The sequence below is a fragment of the Oncorhynchus mykiss genome, chromosome 8 (assembly GCF_013265735.2).
Source record: "Oncorhynchus mykiss isolate Arlee chromosome 8, USDA_OmykA_1.1, whole genome shotgun sequence".
Classification (NCBI taxonomy): Eukaryota; Metazoa; Chordata; class Actinopteri; order Salmoniformes; family Salmonidae; genus Oncorhynchus; species Oncorhynchus mykiss.
Window position 1 is genome coordinate 74512150 of NC_048572.1, and position 15368 is coordinate 74527517.

A 15368-nucleotide genomic window follows, 5' to 3' on the forward strand; every position below is an offset into this window, starting at 1 on the left:
TTGTCCACATATTCTAGGTCAGAACCATCCAGGTTGGTGATGCTGGTCGGACGGGCGGGCGAGGGCAGCGAACGTTTGAAAAGCATGCATTTGGTTTTACTAGCGTTTAAGAGCAGTTGGAGGCCACGGAAGGAGTGTTGCATGGCATTGAAGCTCGACTCCAGTATTAAGGATATTACCATATACAGTGCCTTGCGAAAGTATTCGGCCCCCTTGAACTTTGCGACCTTTTGCCACATTTCAGGCTTCAAACATAAAGATATAAAACTGTATTTTTTTATGAAGAATCAACAACAAGTGGGACACAATCATGAAGTGGAACGACATTTATTGGATATTTAAAACTTTTTCAACAAATCAAAAACTGAAAAATTGGGCGTGCAAAATTATTCAGCCCCTTTACTTTCAGTGCAGCAAACTCTCTCCAGAAGTTCAGTGAGGATCTCTGAATGATCCACACATGAATCCACATGAAGGATGCTTTACTGTTGGCATGACACATGACTGATGGTAGTGCTCACCTTGTTTTCTCCGGATATGCTTTTTTCCAGATGCCCCAAACAATCGGAAAGGGGATTCATCAGAGAAAATGACTTTACCCCAATCCATGTACCTTTTGCAGAATATCAGTCTGTCCCTGATGTTTTTCCTGGAGAGAAGTGGCTTCTTTGCTGCCCTTCTTGACACCATGCCATCCTCCAAAAGTATTCGCCTCACTGTGCATGCAGGTGCACTCACACCTGCCTGCTGCCATTCCTGAGCAAGCTCTGTACTGGTGGTGCCCCGATCCCGCAGTTGAATCAACTTTAGGAGACGGTCCTGGCACTTGCTGGACTTTCTTGGGAGCCCTGAAGCCTTCTTCACAACAATTGAACCGCTCTCCTTGAAGTTCTTGATGATCCAATAAATGGTTGATTTAGGTGCAATCTTACTGGCAGCAATATCCTTGCCTGTGAAGCCCTTTTTGTGCAAAGCAATGATGACGGCACGTGTTTCCTTGCAAGTAACCATGCTTGACAGAGGAAGAACAATGATTCCAAGCACCACCCTCCTTTCGAAGCTTCCAGTCTGTTATTCGAAGTCAATCAGCATGACAGAAGGATCTCCAGCCTTATCCTCGTCAACACTCACACCTGTGTTAACAGGAGAATCACTGACATGATGTCAGCTGGTCCTTTTGTGGCAGGGCTGAAATGCAGTGGACATGTTTTTGGGGGATTCAGTTCATTTGCATGGCAAAGAGGGACTTTGCAATTAATTGCAATTCATCTTATCACTCTTCATAACATTCTGGAGTATATGCAAATTGCCATCATACAAACTGAGGCAGCAGACTTTGTGAAAATTAATATTTGTGTCATTCTCAAAACCTTTGGCCACGACTGTAAATGTAGATATGTTTAAAGTGACTATGCATATATGATGAACAGAGAGTAGCAGTAGCGTAAAAGAGGGGTTGGCAGGTGGTGACACAATGTAGATAGCCCGGTTAGCCAATGTGCGGGGGCACTGGTTGGTCGGGCCAATTGAGGTAGTATGTACATGAATGTATAGTTAAAGTAACTATGCATATATGATAAACAGGGAGTAGCAGCAGCGTAAAAGAGGGGTTGGGGGGGACGGGGGTCACACAATGCAAATAGACCGGGTAGCCATTTGATTACCTGTTCAAGAGTCTTATGGCTAGGGGGTAAAAACAGTTGAGAAGCCTTTTTGTCCTAGACTTGGCACACCGGTACCGCTTGCCATGCGGGCTGTACACACTACCCTCTGTAGTGCCTTGCGTTTGGAGGCCAAGCAATTGCCATACCAGGCAGTGATGCAACCAGTCAGGATGCTCTCGATGTTGGAGCTGTAGAACCTTTTGAGGATCTGAGACCCATGCCAAATTGTAAATGTTTCCTGAGGGGGAATAGGCTTTGTCGTGCCCTCTTCACGACTGTCTTGGTGTGTTTGGACCATTCTAGTTTGTTGGTGATGTGAACACCAAGGAACTTGAAGCTCTCAACCTGCTCCACTACCGCCCAGTCGATGAGAATGGGTGCGTGCTCGGTCCTCCTTTTCCTGTAGTCCACAATCATCTCCTTAGTCTTGGTTACATTGAGGGATAGGTTGTTATTCTGGCCCCATCCGGCCAGGTCTCTGACCTCCTCCCTATAGGCTGTCATGTCGTTGTCGGTGATCAGGCCTACCACTGTTGTGTCGTCTGCAAAATTAATGATGGTGTTGGAGTCATGCCTGGCCATGCAGTCGTGGGTGAACAGGGAGTACAGGAGGGGACTGAGCACGCACCCCTGGGGGGCTCCGTGTTGAGGATCAGCGTGGCAGATGTGTTGCTACCTACCCTCACCACCTGGGGGCGGCCCATCAGGAAGTCCAGGATCCAGTTGCAGAGGGAGGTGTTTAGTCCCAGGGTTCTTAGCTTAGTGATGAGCTTTGAGGGCACTGTGGTGTAGAATGCTGAGCTGTAGTCAATGAATAGCATTCTCACACAGGTGTTCCTTTTGTCCAGGTGGGAAAGGGCAGTGTGGAGTGCAATAGAGATTGCATCATCCGTTTGGGCGGTATGCAAATTGAAGTGGGTCTAGGGTTTCTGGGATAATGGGGTTGACGTGAGCCATTGCCAGCCTTTCAAAGCACTTCATGGCTATGGACGCGAGTGCTACGGGTCTGTAGTCATTAAGGCAGGTTGCCTTCGTGTTCTTGGGCACAGGGTCTGCTTGAAACATGTTGGTATTACAGACTCAGTCAGGGACATGTTGAAAATGTCAGTGAAGACACCTGCCAGTTGGTCAGCACATGCCCGGAGCACACCTCCTGGTAATCCGTCTGGCCCCGCAGTCTTGTGAATGTTGACCTCTTTAAAGGTCTTACTCACGTCGGCTACGGAGAGCGTGATTACACAGTCGTCCTGTACAGCTGATGCTCTCATGCATGCCTCAGTGTTGCTTGCCTCGAAGCGAGCATGAAGTGATTTAGCTCGTCTGGTAGGCTCGTGTCACTGGGCAGCTTGCGGCTGTGTTCCCTTTGTAGTCTGTAATAGTTTGCAAGCCCTGCCACATAAGACGAGCGTCGGAGCCGGTGTAGTACGATTCAATCTTAGCCCTGTATTGACGCTTTGCCTGTTTGATGGTTCGTCGCAGGGCATAGCAGGATTTCTTATAAGCTTCTGTGTTAGAGTCCCGCACCTTGAAAGCGGCAGCTCTAACCTTTAGCTCAGTGCGAATGTTGCCTGTAATACATGGCTTCTGGTTGGGGTATGTACGTATAGTCACTGTGGGGATGATGTCCTCGATACACTTATTAATAAAGCCAGTGACTGATGTGGTGTACTCCTCAATGCCATCTTAAGAATCCCGGAACATGTTCCAGTCTCTGATAGCAAAACAGTCCTGTAGTTTAGCATCTGCTTCATCTGACCACTTTTTTACAGACCGAGTCACTGGTGCTTCCTGCTTTAAATTTTGCTTGTAAGCAGGAATCAGGAGGATAGAGTTGTGGTCGGATTTACCAAATAGAGGGCGAGGGATAGCTTTGTACGCATCTCTGTGTGTGGAGTACAGGTGATCTATAATTTTTCCCCCTCTGTTTGCACATTTAACATGTTGATAAAATTAGGTAGAACTGATTTAAGTTGCCTGTATTAAAGTTTCCAGTCACTAGGAGTACCGCCTCTGGGTGAGTGGTTTCCTGTTTGCTTATTTCCTTATACAACTGACTGAGTGCGGTCTTAGTGCCGGCATCCGTCTGTAGTGGTAAATACAGTGACGGAAAAAAGTATTTGATCCCCTGCTGATTTTGTACGTCTGCCCACTGACAAATAAATTATCAGTCTATAATTTTAATGGTAGGTTTATTTGAACAGTGAGAGACAGAATAACAACAAAAAAATCCAGAAAAACGCATGTCAAAAATGTTATAAATTGATTTGCATTTTAATGAGGGAAATAAGTATTTGACCCCCTCTCAATCAGAAAGATTTCTGGCTTCCAGGTATCTTTTATACAGGTAACGAGCTGAGATTAGGAGCACACTCTTAAAAGGGAGTGCCCCTAATCTCAGTTTGTTACCTGTATAAAAGACACCTGTTCAGAGAAGCATTCAATCAATCAGATTCCAAACTCTCCACCATGGCCAAGACCAAAGAGCTCTCCAAGGATGTCAGGGGCAAGATTGTAGACCTACACAAGGCTGGAATGGGCTACAAGACCATTGCCAAGCAGCTTGGTGAGAAGGTAACAACAGTTGGTGCGATTATTCGCAAATGGAAGAAACACAAAAGAACTGTCAATCTCCCTCGGCCTGGGGCTCCATGCAAGATCTCACCTCGTGGAGTTGCAATGATCATGAGAATGGTGAGGAATCAGCCCAGAACTACACGGGAGGATCTTGTCAATGATCTCAAGGCAGCTGGAACCATAGTCACCAAGAAAACAATTGGTCCCCCTGCTCAAGAAAGCACATATACATGCCCGTCTGAAGTTTGCCAATGAACATCTGAATGATTCAGAGGACAACTGGGTGAAAGTGTTGTGGTCAGATGAGACCAAAATGGAGCTCCTTGGCATCAACTCAACTCTTCGTGTTTGGAGGAGGAGGAATTCTGCCTATGACCCCAAGAACACCATCCCCACCTTCAAACATGGAGGTGGAAACATTATGCTTTGGGGGTGTTTTTCTGCTAAGGGGACAGGACAACTTCACCGCATCAAAGGGACGATGGACGGGGCCATGTACCGTCAAATCTTGGGTGAGAACCTCCTTCCCTCAGTCAGGGCATTGAAAATGGGCCGTGGATGGGTTTTCCAGCATGACAATGACCCAAAACACACGGCCAAGGCAACAAAGGAGTGGCTCAAGAAGAAGCACATTAAGGTCCTGGAGTGGCCTAGCCAGTCTCCGGAACCTTAATCCCATAGAAAATCTGTGGAGGGAGCTGAAGGTTCGAGTTGCCAAACGTCAGCCTCGAAACCTTAATGACTTGGAGAAGATCTGCAAAGAGGAGTGGGACAAAATCCCTCCTGAGATGTGTGCAAACCTGGTGGCCAACTACAAGAAACGTCTGACCTCTGATTGCCAACAAGGGTTTTGCCACCAAGTACTAAGTCATGTTTTGCAGAGGGGTCAAATACTTATTTCCCTCATTAAAATGCACATTAATTTCTAACATTTTTTACATGTGTTTTTCTGGATTTTTTTGTTGTTATTCTGTCTCTCACTGTTCAAATAAACCTACCATTAAAATTATAGACTGATCATTTCTTTGTCAGTGTGCAAACGTACAAAATCAGAAGGGGATCAAATACTTTTTTCCCTCACTAAACAGCCATGAAAAGTATATCTAAAAACTCTCTAGGCAGTGTGGTCTAAGTAGTGTGGTCTGCAATTTATCACAAGATACTCAACTTCAGGCGAGCAAAATCTAGAGACTTCCTTAGATTTCATGCACCAGCTGTTGTTAACAAATAGGGAGAGTGCCGGAGCCCGCCTGGGATTCGATGGAGCAGTGCGCGGAAGGTTACAGGAGAATGAGGTTGGCGAAACGAATACGGCTGGCAAGGAAGCCCGAGAGTCAGCCCCAAAAATGTATTGGGGGGGTGGCACAGGGAGAGTGTGGCAGAGTCAGGAGTCAGACCTGAGCCAACTCCCCCTGTTTATCGTAAGGAGCCAAGGAGGAAACCAGAACCAGAGCCGGTGTTGGAGGTGAGCGAAGCAGAGACTGTGAAGGAGTTAATGGGGAGATTGGAGGAGAGAGATATGAGGGAGTTGCTGTGTTGGTGCATGAGACACGGAATTCGCCCGACGGAGCGTGTCGGGGATTTGATGACACCTGGGTCAGCTCTCCATACTCGTCCTGAGGTGCGTGCTAGTCGGCTGGTGAAGATGGTGCCAGCCTCACGCACCAGGCCTCCTGTGCACCTCCCTAGCCTTGCACGTCCTGTGCCAGCTCAGCGCTACAGTGCGCCTAGCAGTGCTAACCGTGGCGGGCGTGGTACTGGTCAGGCACCGTGTTATGCGGTGGAACGCACGGTGTCCCCAGTACGCGTGCTTAGCCCGGTACGCTACATCTCAGCTCCTCACATCTGCCGGGCTAGGGTGAATCTGAATCAGCCCTGCTCTTAAGAGCTCCAGTGCGCCTGCATGGTCCGGTCTATCCGGTACCACCTCCACGCACCAGCCCTCTGGTGGCAGCCCCCCGCACCAGGCTGTCTCTCCGTCTCATCCCTACAGGTGCTCCCGCCTGTCCAGTGCTGCCGGACCCTTCCTCCTCTCCAGCGCTGCCGGAGTCTCCCGCCTGTCCAGTGCTGCTAGAGCCTTCCTCCTCCCCAGCGCAGCCGGAGTCTCCCGCCTGTTCGGCGCTGCCAGAGCTCCCGCCCCTCAGTCCAGAGGCGCTAGAGCCCCTCAGCCCAGAGGCGCCAGAGCTACTCAGTCCAGCGCTGCCAGAGCCTTCCTCTCCAGCGTTGCCGGAGCTTCCCGTCTGCCCAGCGCCATCAGAGTCGCCAGTCTGCCCAGCGCCATCTGAGCTACCCGTCTGCCCAGCGCCATCAGAGTCGCCAGTCTGCCCAGCGCCGCCTGAGCCACCCGTCGGCCCAGCGCCGCCAGTGCCGCCAGTCTGCAAGGAGCCGCCAGTGCCGCCAGTCGGCCAGGTGCCGCCAGTCGGCCAGGGGCCGCCAGTGCCGCCAGTCAGCCCAGAGGCGCCAGAGCCGCCAGTCGGCCCAGAGGCGCCAGTGCCGCCAGTCGGCCCAGAGGCGCCAGAGCCGCCAGTCAGCCCAGAGGCGCCAGTGCCGCCAGTCGGCCAGGGGTCGCCAGTGCCGCCAGTCAGCCCAGAGGCGCCAGAGCCGCCAGTCAGCCCAGAGGCGCCAGAGCCGCCAGTCAGCCCAGAGGCGCCAGAGCAGCCAGTCAGCCCAGAGGCGCCAGAGCCGCCAGTCAGCCCAGAGGCGCCAGAGCCGCCAGTCAGCCCAGAGGCGCCAGAGCCCCTCAGCCCAGAGGCGCCAGAGCCCCTCAGCCCAGAGCTTCCGCCCCTCTGTCCAGAGCTTCTGCCCCTCTGTCCCGAGCTGCCCCTCTCTCCAGTGGGGTCATTGAGAAGGGTTGCCATGGTTAGAGAGCCACGGAGGCGGACAATAAGGCGGACTAAGACGATGGTGAATTGGGGTCCGCGTCCCGCGCCAGAGCCGCCACCGCGGACAGACGCCCACCCAGACCCTCCCCTATAGGTTAAGGTTTTGCGGCCGGAGTCCGCACCTTTGGAGGGAGTACTGTCACGTTCTGACCTTTATTTCCTTTGTTTTGTCATTATTTAGTATGGTCAGGGCGTGAGTTTGGGTGGGCAGTCTATGTTTGTTTTTCTATGATTTGGGTATTTCTATGTTTCGGCCTAGTATGGTTCTCAATCAGAGGCAGGTGTCATTAGTTGTAGCCTGGGTTTCACTGTGTGTTTGTGGATGATTGTTCCTGTCTTTGTGTTTGTGGCATCAGATAGGACTGTTTCGGCTTTTTCACATTTCTTGTTTTGTAGATTGTTATATTTTCATCTTTATTAAAGATGTACAAAACTAACCACGCTGCATTTTGGTCCGCCTCTCTTTCACCAGAAGAAATTACAGTCGGCCCCAGCCGCGAACTCAGGCTGTGTGTAGTTAATCCGACCCTCTCTGCCTAGTCATCGCCATTTTACCTGCTGTTGTTGTGTTAGCTGATTAGCTGTTGTTGTCTCACCTGTTGTTTTAGCTAGCTCTCCCAATCAACACCTGCGATTACTTTATGCCTCGCTGTATGTCTCTCTCAAATGTCAATATGCATTGTATACTATTGTTCAGGTTAGTTATCATTGTTTTAGTTTACAATGGAGCCCCTAGTTCCACTCTTCATACCTCTGATACCTCCTTTGTCCCACCTCCCAAACATGCGGTGACCTCATCCATTACCACCAGCATGTCCAGAGATACAACCTCTCTTATCATCACCCAGTGCCTTGGCTTACCTCCGCTGTACGTGCACCCCACCATACCCCTGTCTGCGCATTATGCCCTGAATATATTCTACCATGCCCAGAAATCTGCTCCTTTTATTCTTTGTCCCCAACGCTCTAGGCGACCAGTTTTGATAGACTTTAGCCGCACCCTCATCCTACTCCTCCTCTGTTCCGCGGGTGATGTGGAGGTAAACCCAGGCCCTGCATGTCCCCAGGCACCCTCATTTGTTGACTTCTGTGATTGAAAAAGCCTTGGTTTCATGCATGTCAACATCAGAAGCCTCCTCCCTAAGTTTGTTTTACTCGCGGCTTTAGCACACTCTGCCAACCCTGATGTCCTTGCCGTGTCTGAATCCTGGCTTAGGAAGCCCACCAAAAATGTGGAGATTTCCATACCCAACTATAACATTTTCCGTCAAGATAGAACTGCCAAAGGGGGAGGAGTTGCAGTCTACTGCAGAGATAGCCTGCAAAGTAATGTCATACTTTCCAAACCCAAACAGTTCGAACTTCTAATTTTAAAAATTAATCTCTCCAGAAAAAAGTCTCTCACTGTTGCCGTCTGCTACCAACCCCCTCAGCTCCCAGCTGTGCCCTGGACACCATTTGTGAATTGATCGCCCCCCCATCTAGCTTCAGAGTTTGTTCTGTTAGGTGACCTAAACTGGATATGCTTAACACCCCAGCAGTCCTAAAATCTAAGCTAGATGCCCTCAATCTCATACAAATCATCAAGGAACCCACCAGGTACAACCCTAAATCTGTAAACAAGGGCACCCTCATAGACGTTATCCTGACCAACTGGCCCTCCAAATACACCTCCGCTGTCTTCAATCAGGATCTCAGCGATCACTGCCTCATTGCCTGTATCCGCTACGGGTCCGCGGTCAAACGACCACCCCTCATCACTGTCAAACACTCCCTAAAACACTTCTGCGAGCAGGCCTTTCTAATCAACCTGGCCCGGGTATACTGGAGGGATATTGACCTCATCCCATCAGTTGAGGATGCCTGGTCATTCTTTAAAAATAACTTCCTCACCATCTTAGATAAGCATGCTCTGTTCAAAAAATGCAGGACTAAGAACAGATATAGCCCTTGGTTCACTTCAGACCTGACTGCCCTCGACCAGCACAAAAACATCCTGTGGCGGACTGCAATAGCATCGAATAGTCCCCGCAATATGCAACTGTTCAGGGAAGTCAGGAACCAATACACGCAGTCAGTCAGGAAAGCAAAGGCCAGGTTTTTCAAGCAGAAATTTGCATCCTGTATCCTGTCATAAAAAATCCTACAATGTGATTTTCTGGATTTTTTTTTTCTCATTTTGTCTCTCATAGTTGAAGTGTACCTATGATGAAAATTACAGGCCTCTCTCATCTTTTTAAGTGGGAGAACTTGCACAATTGGTGGCTGACTAAATACTTTTTTGCCCCACTGTATATCCATCCTGCCCTGCCTATCTAAGGTCTTCGAAAGCCAAGTCAACAAACAGATCACTGACCATCTCGAATCCCACCGTACCTTCTCCGCTGTGCAATCTGGTTTCCGAGCCGGTCACGGGTGCACCTCAGCCACGCTCAAGGTACTAAACGATATCATAACTGCCAGCGATAAAAGACAGTACTGTGCAGCCGTCTTCATCAACCTGGCCAAGGCTTTCGACTCTGTCAATCACCATATTCTTATCGGCAGACTCAGTAGCCTCGGTTTTTCGAATGACTGCCTTGCCTGGTTCACCAGACAGAGGTCAGTGTGTCAAATCGGAGGGCATGTTGTCCGGTCCTCTGGCAGTCTCTATGGGGGTGCCACAATTCTCGGGCCGACTCTTTTCTCTGTATATATCAATGATGTTGCTCTTGCTGCGGGTGATTCCCTGATCCACCTTTACGCAGACGACACCATTCTGTATACTTCTGGCCCTTCCTTGGACAATGTGCTATCTAACCTCCAAACGAGCTTCAATGCTATACAACACTCCTTCCGTGGCCTCCAACTGCTCTTAAATCCTAGTAAAACCAAATGCATGCTTTTCAAATGTTCGCTGCCTGCACCCGCACGCCCGACTAGCATCAGCACATTGGATGGTTCCGACCTAGAATATGTGGACATCTTTAAGTACCTAGGTGTCTGGCTAGACTGTAAACTCTCCTTCCAGACTCATATCAAACATCTCCAATCTAAAATCAAATCTAGAGTCGGCTTTCTATTTCGCAACAAAGCCTCCTTCACTCACGCCGCCAAACTTACCCTAGTTAAACTGACTATCCTACCGATCCTCGACTTCGGCGATGTCATCTACAAAATAGCTTCCAATACTCTACTCAGCAAACTGGATGCAGTTTATCACAGTGCCATCCGTTTTGTTACTAAAGCACGTAGATGATGTATGCTCTAGTCGGCTGGCCCTCGCTACATATTCGTCTCCAGACCCAGTGGCTCCAGGTCATCTACAAGTCTATGCTAGGTAAAGCTCCGCCTTACCTCAGTTCACTGGTCACGATGGCAACACCCTCCTGTAGCACGCGCTCCAGCAGGTGTACCTCACTGATCATCCCTAAAGCCTCATTTGGCTGCCTTTCCTTCCAGTTCTCTGCTGCCTGTGACTGGAACGAATTGCAAAAATCGCTAAAGTTGGAGACTTTTATCTCCCTCACCAACTTTAAACATCTGCTATCTGAGCAGCTAACCGATCGCTGCAGCTGTATATAGTCCATCAGTAAATAGCCCACCCAATTTACCTACCTCATCCCCATACTGTTTTTATTTATTTACTTTTCTGCTCTTTTGCACACCAGTATCTCTACCTGCACATGACCATCTGATAATTTATCACTCCAGTGTTAGTCTGCTAAATTGTAATTATTCGCCTACCTCCTCATGCCTTTTACACACAAGACTCTTTCTTTTTTTCTACAGTGTTATTGATTTGTTTATTGTTTACTCCATGTGTAACTCTGTGTTGTTGTCTGTTCACACTGCTATGCTTTATCTTGGCCAGGTCGCAGTTGTAAATGAGAACTTGTTCTCAACTAGCCTACCTGGTTAAATAAAAGTGAAGTAAAAAAATAAATACAAAAAGTCAGCGTGGAAGAGGTGAAACAATTATTGTTGTCTATCAACAATGACAAACCACCGGGGTCTGACCACCTGGAAGGAAAATTACTGAGGATATTAGCGGACGATATTGCCCAATCTTTAATTTAAGCCTACTAGAAAAGTGCTTGCCCCCAGGCCTGGAGGGAATTCCAGTCATTCCACTACCCAAGTATAGTAAAGCCCCCTTTACTGGCTCATATAGCCGACCAATCAACCTGTTACCAACCCTTACTAAACTTCTGGAAAAATTGTGTTTGACCAGATACAATGCTATTTCACAGTAAACAAATTGACAACATACTTTCAGCATGCATATAGGGAAGGACACTCAACAAGCACAGCACTTCCAGGACCTCTATACCAGTCAGAGGAAGGCCCCCCAAAAAATTGTCAAAGACTCCAGCCACCCAAGTCATAGACTGTTCGCTCTGCTACCTCCCGGGAAGCGGTACCGGAGCGCCAAGTCTATGTCCAAGAGGCTTCTAAACAGCTTCTACCCACAAGCCATAAGACTCCTGAACACCTAATCCAATGGCTAGCCAGACAATTTGCATTGCCCCCCCCCCCCCCCCTTTTACACCGATGCTACTCTCTGTTGTTATCATCTATGCATAGTCACTTTAATAACTCTACCTACATGTACATATTAGGGGCTCGTAAGTAAGTATTTCACTGTAAGGTCTACACCTGTATTCGGTGCATGTGACAAATAAAATTTGATTTGATTAGCACAAATGACTGATGATTGGCTAAGATAAAATGATTGTGAGGGCTGTCTTGTTAAACTTCAGTGCAGCTTTTGACATTATTGATCATAGTCTGCTGCTGGAAAAACGGATGTGTTATGGCGTTACACCCCCTGCTATAATGTGGATAAAGAGTTACTTTTTATAATGGAAGCCTCTCAAACATAATCCAGGTAGAAGCAGGAATTCCCCAGGGTAGCTGTTTAGGCCCCTTGCTTTTTTCAATCTTTACTAAACGACATGCCACTGGCTTTGAGTAAGGCCAGTGTGTCTATGTATGCGGATGACTCAACACTATACATGTCAGCTGCTACAGCGACTGAAATGACTGCAACACTTAACAAAGAGCTACAGTTAGTTACGGAATGGGTAGCAAGGAATAACTTAGTCCTAAATATTTCCAAATGAAAAGCATTATATTTGGGACAAATCATTCACTAAACCCTAAACCTCAACTACATCTCATAATGAATAATGTGGAAATTGAGCAAGTTCAGGTGACTAAAATGCTTAGAGTTACCATGGATTGTAAACTGTCATGGTCAAAACATTTTTACACAACAGTAGTTAAGATGGGGAGAAGTCTGTCCACAATAAAGCATTGCTCTGCATTCGTCACAACACTATCAACAAGGCAGGTCCTACAGGCCCTGGTTTTGTCGCACCTGGACTACTGTTCCATGTATACCCCACAAGACATGCCACCAGAGGTCTCTTCACAGTCCCCAAGTCCAGAACAGACTATGGGAGGCGAGCCATGAATACATGGAACTTTATTCCACATCAGGTAACTGATGCAAGCAATAGAATCAGATTTAAAAAGCAGGTAAAAATACACCTTATGGAACAGCGGGGACAAAGGGACAGGAGACTGGGTGATGCTGAAAGGGACAAGAGACTTGGTGATGCTGAAAGGGACAGGAGACTGGGTGATGCTGAAAGGGAGAGGAGACTGGGTGATGCAAGGGACAGGGGAGAGGGCGAAAGGGACAGGGGAGAGGGCGATGCTGAGCAAAAGCCTCTCGGCCAAGGCTCTCGTCGGCATTATTAACTACTGAAAATGTGATTAAGTATTCTAAAATGGATTGACATGGTGTTTGGTTTTTAGATTATTTATTTGGGGACAAATCAAAAGCCAGTCATTGTGTTGCTAATATTTGCTCCTTCTTTGAAACTAGAGCAATGGAACTTCAAATGGTGCCTTTTATACACATTTGTCATTAAACTTTTTTTAAGTGATTTTTTAAACAAGGTCATTGTAGAGATTGTTGTATTAAAATATATCTCTGTCTGAAAACTGGTAGTGGATTCACACGGACTCAAATCACTTAAAATAACAATGCTTGCTGCTCATGTGAATATCCTCAGGGTTTTCTTTCTCTGCTTAAATGTTTGCCATGACCACTTTTCCAATGTCAGAGATCAGTGTGTCGCAAACTCAGGTGTTTTTTGCACAATTTGAATGCTGGCCTCAAATTACTTTTGGTGTGTTTATAGTAATGTTTTTGCCACTGAACTCCTAAATTTGTTCTTTATTTAATGGTTACTGATACATGGGTCACATTCACATGTGGGCAGCATGTAGCCTAGAGGTTAAGAGTATTGGCCTGGCAATCAAAAGGTCTCTGATTCTAATCCCCGAGCAGACTAGGTGGAAAATCTGTCGATGTGCCCTTGAGCAAAGCACTTAACCCTAATTGCTCCTGTAAGTCACTCTGGATAAGAGTGTCTGCTAAATTACTAAAATGTAAATTCCATAAACATAGGTTTATGTTTTTTGAGGTGTTGGTTTCTAAAAAAAAATAGAGCTAACTTCTAACATAATTTGTTTTTGCCACACTGAAATTATCTAAAAATGCTCGCTGTACTTTAGTATACGGCTAAAACTAAAGCAGATACAGCCATGCTCTTACCACTTGAGGGCGACAGAGTTGTAGTACTAGAGGTCTCTTTTTCAGATGAGCCCTGTATAACACAACAAAGATCAAAATACAAGAAACACATTAAAATGTCACATCCATATACATATGAATATACTTAATATACACAACAGTACACAAAAACAAAACAAAATAATCAAATAATAAAAATAAAAACTTCTTCAGTAAAATGGTGCCCTGTGCCACAAAATGCATAGATATCTACGTTTATAAACACAAGGTCGATACAGTTATCGTTATTTGTGGCACAGATCGTAAATATTATTTTGAGTTAATTCTTTGAGGAATTATTTTTTTGTGAAAACTTGAGTTGTACCAGCCCCCAGGAGTATACACTGGAGTTGCTTACCAAGACAACATTGAATGTTCCTGAGTGGCCTAGTTACAGTTTTGACTTCAATCGACTTGAAATAACTTGGAAGAATTTTTAAAAGAATAGTGGGTAAATATTGTACAATCCAGGTATGAAAAGCTTTTAGAGATTTACACAAAAACCCTCACAGCTGTAATTGTTGCCAAAGGTGATGGTAACATGTATTCACGCAGGGGGTTGAATATTTATCTAATCAAGATATATGTGTTTTATTTTTCATTACTAAAAAAATTAAAACATAGAATACTTCTTCCACTTTGACATTACAGAGTATTGTGTGTGGATTGTTGACAAAAAAAATGACAATTTTAATCCCACTTTGGAACATAACAAAATTAGTAAAAAGTCAAGGGGTGTGAATACTTTCTGAAGGCATTATATGTTTGTTGACTGTTATACAGGCACTGGATTATGAGCTGGCTTGTTTGCAGGGTCGATTCCAGGCATATGCAACATCAGCGGTCGCTTAGGGCCACCAGCCCATATGGATGAAAATACCCTCAAATTAAAGCAGACAGTCTGCACTTTAACCTCATCACTGTATCATTTAAAATCCAAAGCGCTGGAGTAAAGAGCCAAATTAACCAATGTGTCATTATACCATTACTTTTGGAGTTCACTGTATGCCTCAATGCGATCATATTTGTGGGTTGTTGGGGGTGTGGCTTTCAGTTAGTTATTTTTTGGCCATCCATCCCATGAGAGGGAATGTTATTCCAGTTAATCTGTATGTCATTCCAGTGTACTGCTCGCTATTAATTCTATCTGACGGTGTTTGCATGTTTAAGTAAAAACACCCCCCAAAAATGCATTTTGCTCAATCTGATTCGGTGGGCCTGCCTCTCCAGTGGGTGATCTTCCGCACTATATCGCAATTGAAATGTAAGGAAAATGTATCGAGTTGACATATGCAGCGTTTAGGACTACAAAGAATGCAGTCTCCGCAAACGCTGAACATTGTCTTTAAACTTTTATCGTGCTGTAGCCCTTAGTAATAATAGCGATAACTTCATGCATTGTTGATCCCCTTTTGTATCTGGTTTTCAATCAGCATCTGAGCAGAAAAGTTGTCCAGCGTAACTTGAGTATGTGTAGTTATTTTTACCTGAGTCTAACCTGCTGGTAATGAACCCAATAAAAGTTTAAGGGGAAGCTGTTTCACAACAGGAGGAAGTATACTGTAGGTTTCACCAGAAACACAATGCAACCTATAAAGAATTTAAAGGATACCATGTAAC